Consider the following 9,086-nt stretch of genomic DNA (forward strand, 5'->3'; position numbering starts at 1 on the left):
GTTGACCTTCCCCTTTCAGCCGGGTTCCGAGTCATTTGGGTGGTAGTGGACCATTTTAGTAAGATGGCTCATTTTATTGCTCTTCCCTGATTGCCTTCTGCTCAAGGGTTGGCAGTTTTGTTCCTCCGCCATGTGTTCAGGCTTCATGGTTTGCCAACTGATATTGTTTCTGATCGGGGTCCACAATTCATCGCACAATTCTGGAAACGTTTTTGTGCCTCATTGAGGATGAAACTGTCTTTAACATCTGGTTATCACCCACAGTCTAACGGGCAAACCGAACGAGTCAACCAGTCATTAAAACAATATTTACGTTTGTATTCAGCCAAACTCCAGAATGATTGGTCCGAGTTTCTCCCTTTGGCTGAATTTGCTTATAATAACTCTTGTCATTCCTCCACCATAGAGTCTCCATTCTTTTCAGTTTTTGGTTTTCACCCCAGAGCCAATTCTTTTTTTCATCATTCTCCAGTCTCCTCGCTGACCTTAACCTCCCATCTCAGAGCAATTTGGAGAAAAGTGCACCTTGCTCTCAGAAAAGCGGCCTTCCGAGAGAAGAAATTTTCTGACAGGCTCCGACGTCCTTGCACTTTTAAGGTGGGAGATAAGGTGTGGTTCTCTACTCGCAACATCAAGCTTCGACAATCCTTGGCTAGACTGGGACCCAAATTTATTGGACCGTTTCTTATTATTAAGAAGGTCAACCCAGTTGCCTTTCGGCTACGTTTACCAAGATCTCTCAGAATTGGAAATACTTTTCACTGTTCCCTGTTGAAACAATATGTTTCTTCCAGTAGATTTCCTCGGAGGATCTCTCAGGGTAGATCTCCAGTGGATGTGCAGGGACAACAGGAGTTCTTGGTAGAGAAAGTTCTTGATTCTAGAATGTTCCGGGGTCGGCTTTATTTTTTGGTTCACTGGAAAGGCTATGGTCCGGAGGAAAGGTCTTGGGTCCTGGATAAGGATCTTCATGCCCCTAAACTCAAGAGAGCATTTTTCTGGAATTTCCTCAGAAACCTGGCTTTAGGGGTTCGTTGACCCCTCCTCAAGGGGGGGTACTGTTAGGCGCCGTGGTCCGCGATGTCCTCGCGGCCCGGCGCCTAGCAACTAGGGACGCCGAGTGTGCTAGCCGCCGGGTCCCTAGCAACGCTGGGACGCCGTGCGTGCTTAGCCGCCGGCTCCCTAGCAACTCTGGGAAGCCAGGCGCGCTGAGCCGCCTGGACCCTAGCAACGGGGATGCCACGGGCGGACCGCGCTCCCCGTTGCAGGGTCAATCAAGTTAACCACACATACACTTGTCTTCTGGTCGTGCAGCAAGGCAGCTGCACGGCATTTATGCTAATCAGGCTCTGAACATCTGATTGGAGGACTCCCTGTTAAATACCTTCTCAGTGCTTCACACAGACGCCGGTAATAGCTTCCTGCATGCTGCTTAGGTTTGCTGAACGTCTGTTCCAGTCCTGCTGTGTCCGGTCATTCCTGTCCTCAGAGTTCCTGAATCTTGGAGTTGTCATCTCATCCCAAGGAGTCTTCTGGTCCTCCATTGCCCGCAATAGTCGCCAGAGGATCTCGTGTGGTTTTCGTGAGTTGCGGCTCTGCCGCGTGCTGCGGCCTAGCCCGCTTCATTTTGTATTCTGTTTCGGAGCATTTGCAGAGGTTTCCGCTTCCACAAGTCCTCTCCGGGAACTCGGCGGTGCCGGGTAGGAGAGTGGACAAGTGGGTATTTTGGTTGTCCTTTTCCCTGGCGGTTTTCCGCACATATTCTAGTTTTAGGTTAGTTTGTAGCCCCTGGCTTTGTTGTTTAGTTAGAGGGCCCCTTGTTATCACCCTGTCTCGGATTTCTCTTTGTCTCCCATTAAGACCTGAGGGGGCATCGGAGTTGGGCAGACGTAATCCGCCCTTCAAATGCGGCTGGCATGGGCTCAAGCAACCATAGTCTCGCAAGAGATTTCTGACAGCACGGGCGAGACAACGGAGTTAGGGCGCCCGGGGCTATTCCCGTTCCCGCTCCCTTTCCCAGCATTACGTTCCAATGCTCAGGTCCTTGCTATAAGATCTCCCCAGACCAGAGTGCTGGAATCATAACATAAGCTTCTTAAATAGTAAGGTTGTAAATCTCAGTTTAACATGTGTGTTTTATCTTACGTTGCCACCAACATGCAAAAACATTACTATGTTTTTGGTTAAGACACTAAAAGGCTACACATTATGCTTAAAAATTTGTTTTTATGGTGAAGTATGTCTATTCTACCATACAACTCATGTGCTTGCTTTCACAAGGAAGTAACCAGACAAATTTGCCACAAACAGGCATATGTATGTATTTAAGTTATGAGTGATGATGTTGCTATGCAGGAAATCTGAAATCACCATTCAAATACATGTGTTCCATGATTATTGCTTTTGATTATTTTTTTCAAACATATGGATAACTAACATCAACATTTTCATTCCCCAGATTCTAGTACTGGTACCAGCATCCCTATGCAACACCAGTAACACAGTGACATGGAGGAGACAATCATTTTACAAATGCAGCCAGTAATTGAAGGAAACAGCCCCCCAGCACCTGTGAGTACACCACCACAGCAAAACACACCCCCACCACAACACAGCCCAACAACACCATTAGCACAAGGCCCTGATCAAGTGTTTTGGGACAGTTGGGCTACACAGCAGGACACTATTCAGGATTGCCTGCGTAGGCAGACCCATTTTTTTTCAAGCCTACCATCTCACCTCAGAAGAATCAGCAGAAATATCAGCCGCCAAAATGAACCAACCACGAGAATTGCCAATACCATGGAAATCATGCGTGCAGACATTACACATGTCATGGGCAACTTACAACGCATAATGGAAGAACAGCACAGACAACAGCAAAGCTACATCAACATCTTAGAAAACAATCAAATCATCAATGAATCTATCACCAGAATTTTAGAAAATCAAAATGCTGCAACACATGAACTCAGTGCCACCCTCACTAACCTTAATGAAACACTCAGATCCCAGCACTAACAGGAACCAAGCAGCAGTTCTGATACGACTACTCCAATTATATCGCCTGTGTCATCACCACCACGGTGCTCCACCAGAGCACGCCAACACGACAGTGGTAAAGGCAAAGGCCAGTCCAAGCAGCCACCCAAAAAAACATAAACCATATAGATAATGAATTCTGTTATGAGAAGAAAACAAAGTTAGTAATTGTATGATTGTCTGAATATATATATCACTTAGCACCTTGTAAATTTCTTCAACATCATTAATTAGAAATGTTAAAAACAACAAAAGGACTTTGTTCCTAACAATTATTGGTGAACATCTTTGTATTTTTTTGGAGGAGGGAAATGTTCTTTGAGCTGCACATTGATCTTAGCATGCAGAAATAAGAACACTATATTTGATTAGCTAATGTTTATTTCTTGATTCCAATCACTCTCAGATCCTGCAGTCAGACTAATTGGCAGCCATGCAGAATATCTTTTGCATGTAGAAGTAACACCACTATATTTGATTAACTAATGAATAGTTCTTGATTCCAATCACTCTCAGATCCTACAGCCAGACTAATTGGCAGCCAGGCAGATTAATCCATGACCAATACAATTTACAATGTGATTTTTTTACTCTTTTACATACCTTCTATAGATGACATGACAATAATAACACTATTGTGTTAGAAAAGAGTGTCCTAATATGTTTTAAACAAATTGAGATCATTATTTTGCCTAATGATTGACATTATTGTTCTGCCATGTTTGTGTGTGGTAAAAAGGAGTAATCTGATTCTAAAACATGAGGCATAACCAAAGAAATGTTAAATTTTTAAACAAAAACAAAAATGTGTGTAATAATGGATATATGTGGAAAACTGTGTATTGACTTCAAAATCTGCAAGTTTACTCCTGCAAACATAAATAATTAAATTATTTTGGATGAGACTAAGTTTGTGTCCCTTAAATCCAATTGAACTACACACATAGGGACACATGTAGTCCTCAAGGATAAATTATTAAATGTGGGTAAGTGTTACATTAGGACGTAACACACATTGATAAAATTAATAACATAATCAATTCTTATCAGGATTATGGGTGTTTTTTTAATAAATCACATTTTAATTGTATTAATACTTATCCCGAGTTCATACATGTGAATCATAATCTGATGTGTTGACAATTTAAATAAACACAATACATATGCTGCATTTGATTTGCATATAGCAAGGGTATGTTTGTATGTCTAAAGGAGACAGACACATTCTGAGTAATGTTTTAGAAAATAAAAAAAAACGAAATATCTATATGCTTACACAACAAATGAAAGAAGCAAAACATACTTACCTTAAAAATGTGTATTTATGAGGTGTTGCCTTACCTGCCTCCCTATATCTGTACTCCAAGTGTCACCAGATGTCTCTAATTCCTCTGTTTGCTGGCTGCTTTCTTCATCCTCCTCGTCCTCATCAACATGTGGCAGATCTTGTTGCAAACACATGTTATGAAGAAAGCAGCAGCAGAACACAATTTGAGTCACCTTCAAGGGACTATACAACAAAGGTCAACCAGACTTATCCAGATACCGAAACCAAGATTTCAGCACCCCAAAACATCTTTCTATCACATTCCGTGTGGACTTATGTGCATTATTGTAATTGTGTTCAGCAGGGGAATCAGGTTGGGACAATGGAGTTAGAAGCCAAGAGAAACAGCTATATCCTTCATCACCTGAAAGACAGATATAGTAACGTGCTTCATGTTAAGATACAGCCTCACATAAGTAACACAGTGTATTTTAGCACAGTATACAAAGTCCGACACATTAAATTACATACCCAGCAGCCATCCATCTGGCATTTGTCCATCCTCAAACTTATCACAGGGATGACTGACTGAGGATGAAGGAGTCATGGCAGCCCCCAGGGTAACTAGCAACAACACTCATTATTTTTAAATTTGCATCACAAACCACCTGCACATTTGTGGAGTAGTCTAAATGACGATTTATATATATGTGCTGCCTGCCCCTAGGTGGTCTCAGCTGAATGTGTGTGCAATCTATGTCTCTCAGCACATTGGGCATGCCAGCAAGCTCATAGAAAGCTACCCTGATGGCATACCACTAAGACTCTTGTGTAGGGAAGCAGATTGAGGCATCGATGTGGGGCTGCCAAACATCCAACACCTGTGTGTATATTTGAGAAAATAATGTGAATGTGATTTAATGACATAACATCATCACTGGCCACTGAGAGTAATTATAACAACAAAGAAACAGATGAGGTTGTTAGGTATACATCACCTGTGTTAGTATTCTGGAAAAGGTGGGCTGTGAGATTCCAATGACATCCCCAGACACAGCCTGAAAGCTCCCAGTAGCCATAAAGTGCAACACAGCCAGGAGATTGTGCAGGCCTGAGACAGGGCGAGAGCGTGCTGTCTCAGGGTCTAGGCCCAGTTTGACAAGGTCATACAGACGGAAAATGTTGTTACGATTTAGATGGAGCATCTGTATGACCCTGTCATCGGACAATGCGTTCAAGTTTAAACGACCCCTAAAAAAACGAGGCATGTGCAGCCTCCGCGGAACCTGTGCAACCTGCTGACCATGTTCAGTTTCTTGGCCCTTGTTACTTACATACTGATGTCTGAGTCTGAGGAATCCCACAGCACACAAAATATCACTGCACCAAACTCCAGCAGCCATTTCTGAGTGTAGGTTGTTTGAAATGGGCCTAAGATATTTTTATAGGCATCCTAATTCTGGTGTGATTGATTTTTAAGTTGCAACACATGTAAACATGCCTGAAAAAAGCAGGTCTATTTTTTTGCTGCTTTTTTTAACGAATCACAAAAAAATACGACCGCAATTGAGCATTTAGAAACTAACACCCAAATACGAATGAATAGTAAATTCCCGTGTTGTATGAACAAACAGTCGCATTTGACTGATGGTCTATTCATTCGTATTTCTGAACTTAGCCGTGAAAACCATTACGAATACACCAAACACTGCCGAGATTTGTGCTTAGTAAATTCCCGTGTTGCCACTTTGAAAAAAACACAAATCGGACAAACTCGAAATTTTAGTAAATAAACTCCTTGGAATCATTTTTTATTGTGATTGTAAACTACCTACTGTAACTGTACTAATATGTTATATTCAATAATCAGACTATATACAGTATATGGGCTAGAGGCATCATCGATTAGAGAGTGATAAAATGGAGAGTGAAAAAATGCCAGCCAATCAGCTCCTAACTGCCATGTCACAGCCTGTTTGAAAAATGGTAGTTAGGAGCTGATTGGCTGGCACTTTTTCACTCTCCATTTTCTCACTTTCCAAGCAATGATGCATTTAGCTTACCTTTTGAACAATTTTAATGGAATTGCGTTTAGCTACAATTCACTCCATCAGATTAATATATGACTATAGTATAAGTGTAGAAATATATGAAATAAAGTATTTAGGCTAATTAATTTAATAATATCAATATTATCCATTTAAAAACATAATGTAACCATTGAAATAAGTACAGTACTGTACATGCATTAAATAAAGAGAATGCCTTGTATAAATTACACAATTCTTAGACTAATTCCTCAATGTCATCTTGTTGATTCAACTGTTGGCTGTTGGTAACAAGTAGAAAGGTAATTATCTTTGTGACACAATGCCTTAGAAATGTCTAATTGCATTATTATTTTCTGGTGGTAAAAAACCCCCCATCAAAATACAGTAACATTTGATTATACCATGTTTCTTACAAAGAAAATCTAGGATGAATTTGATGTTACAGGTTGAGTATCCCATATCCAAATATTCCGAAATACGGAATATTCCGAAATACGGACTTTTTTGAGTGAGAGTGAGATAGTGAAACCTTTGTTTTTTGATGGCTCAATGTACACAAACTTTGTTTAATACACAAAGTTATTAAAAATATTGTATTAAATGACCTTCAGGCTGTGTGTATAAGGTGTATATGAAACATAAATGAATTGTGTGAATGTAGACACACTTTGTTTAATGCACAAAGTTATAAAAAATATTGGCTAAAATGACCTTCAGGCTGTGTGTATAAGGTGTATATGTAACATAAATGCATTCTGTGCTTAGATTTAGGTCCCATCACCATGATATCTCATTATGGTATGCAATTATTCCAAAATACGGAAAAATCCCATATCCAAAATACCTCTGGTCCCAAGCATTTTGGATAAGGGAGACTCAACCTGTATTTATTAGGTAAGCAGAACAAAGTACATCTAAAGAGATTGAGCCTGCTTCAGAGTTTAAATTGTGGGCCTAATTTAGATTACAGGAGGCCCCAAATTAAAAATAAAATGTATTGGTTGAAAACTGAGTTTATTTGCAGTTGAACATACATTATCTTAATATACTTTTCCACTGTTGTGCATCCCATAAGTGGTTTGTTGTGCAGGCAATTTTTGTAATGCCTTTTTGATATTTTATTATCTGATCTGGCTGTGTGACATTTTTCTCATCTTCATTATCAGCAGTTACTGAAAATTATTGAGGCTGTGAACACAACCTCTGTTGCTCAAACTGGAAGTGTTTGCTACCTACAGATGTAGCCACGCTGATCCATCCTGCGTCATGGCCGCATGTGCACACTTGCCACAGGTACGTCGAGCTGAGGCTAGTCGCACCTGTGATCGGCTCCATAGAAAGCCTATGGTTATGGGTGCGAATTAGACGCATGCACACAGATGGACTCCAGTGCTAACCCAGAGCATCCTATCCAACTCTCTTTATATTGCTGACCTCAAGTCTCCGCAAATACCCAGGTATCTCTACTTCCTTCCTGGATGCCCCTCACCAGGTCAAATTACAAAAAATAGAAACATCCTTACTAAACTGTCCCAAGAGTATGCACTCACTGCTCTCTCATCTACTGTCCAGTGGTCACAAACAGTGGACAATATTTCAAACTCCTGACCCTACCCTAGGGACATATTGGGATGCCGGGAAGTCAGGACAATCTCCGCTTGGCCAGGCCTCCTGCTCTCTCAGTGGCTCGACTAACTCCTCCCCAGTGGTGCAAGTAGAAATATTTTCTTATGGGTACTGAGTGCCGAAAATTGGGCATGGTCATGTGTTGTGATGGGGCGTGGCCACATGCTGCTAGTGGGAGTGGCTACATGACACTAGCGGCATGGCCACATGACACAGACCCTTTTTTGGGGGATTCTGGAGGCAAGGCTAAAAATATATACTGTAGCAATGCCTCCAGTATAATAGAAATATATAGTGATACCTCCAGTATAATAGAAATATATTGTAATACCCCCAATTTAAGAACAATATATAGTAATGCCTCCATTATAACAGGAAAATACAGCCAATGTCGCACTCCCAGTAACCCTGACAAAGTGGGAAGAGCAGTCATGCTGCCAAGCACCATGGTCTTGTTGCTTTTTGGCACATTATAATTGTGGCAATGGCAAAGTGTGTGGCAGGTGGTACTGCGTACTGCTGCCAAATTCTTAAGGGTACTCAGAACCAAAGCGTACCCGCATACTTGCACCACTGCTCCTCCCTGGACCAAGTCACAGCTGCCTTTATCAGAGTTCAGCTCTGATCGGGCAGCATACAAAGCTTCTGTGTATGCTCAATAACCAGCAGTGTAGCTGGACTGCTGACTGCTGCTGGTAGACTATAACAAATGACCGAGGGCCAGCGGCAGCCAAGGCATAGGGCTGGCTCCAGGCATGTTCCAATAGAGCGGCCGAACAGGGCATCACACGTTATGGGCGCCACTAGCTCTGGCTGCCATATTGGAGCCTGGAGCCATCCCTACAGCAGCTGCAGTGTCCGCCTAATAGCGAAGACGTACACTGCAACACAGCTCTAACCCCCTGCCCGCTAACTGGTGCCAGACCATGAGCCAATCAGAGCTTGTGGTCCAGCAGCTGAGGTTCCTGATTGGCTGCCGGACCACAAGCTTTGATTGGCTTGTGGACCGGCGCCTAGGTGTAGCTACATACCGCCGCGGCCACCGGAGACTGAGGGGCAGGAGAGGCGCACGCTGCGCTCTCCTCACCGCCCTCAACTAA

The sequence above is a fragment of the Pseudophryne corroboree genome, chromosome 1 (genome assembly GCF_028390025.1).
Source record: "Pseudophryne corroboree isolate aPseCor3 chromosome 1, aPseCor3.hap2, whole genome shotgun sequence".
Taxonomy (NCBI): Eukaryota; Metazoa; Chordata; class Amphibia; order Anura; family Myobatrachidae; genus Pseudophryne; species Pseudophryne corroboree.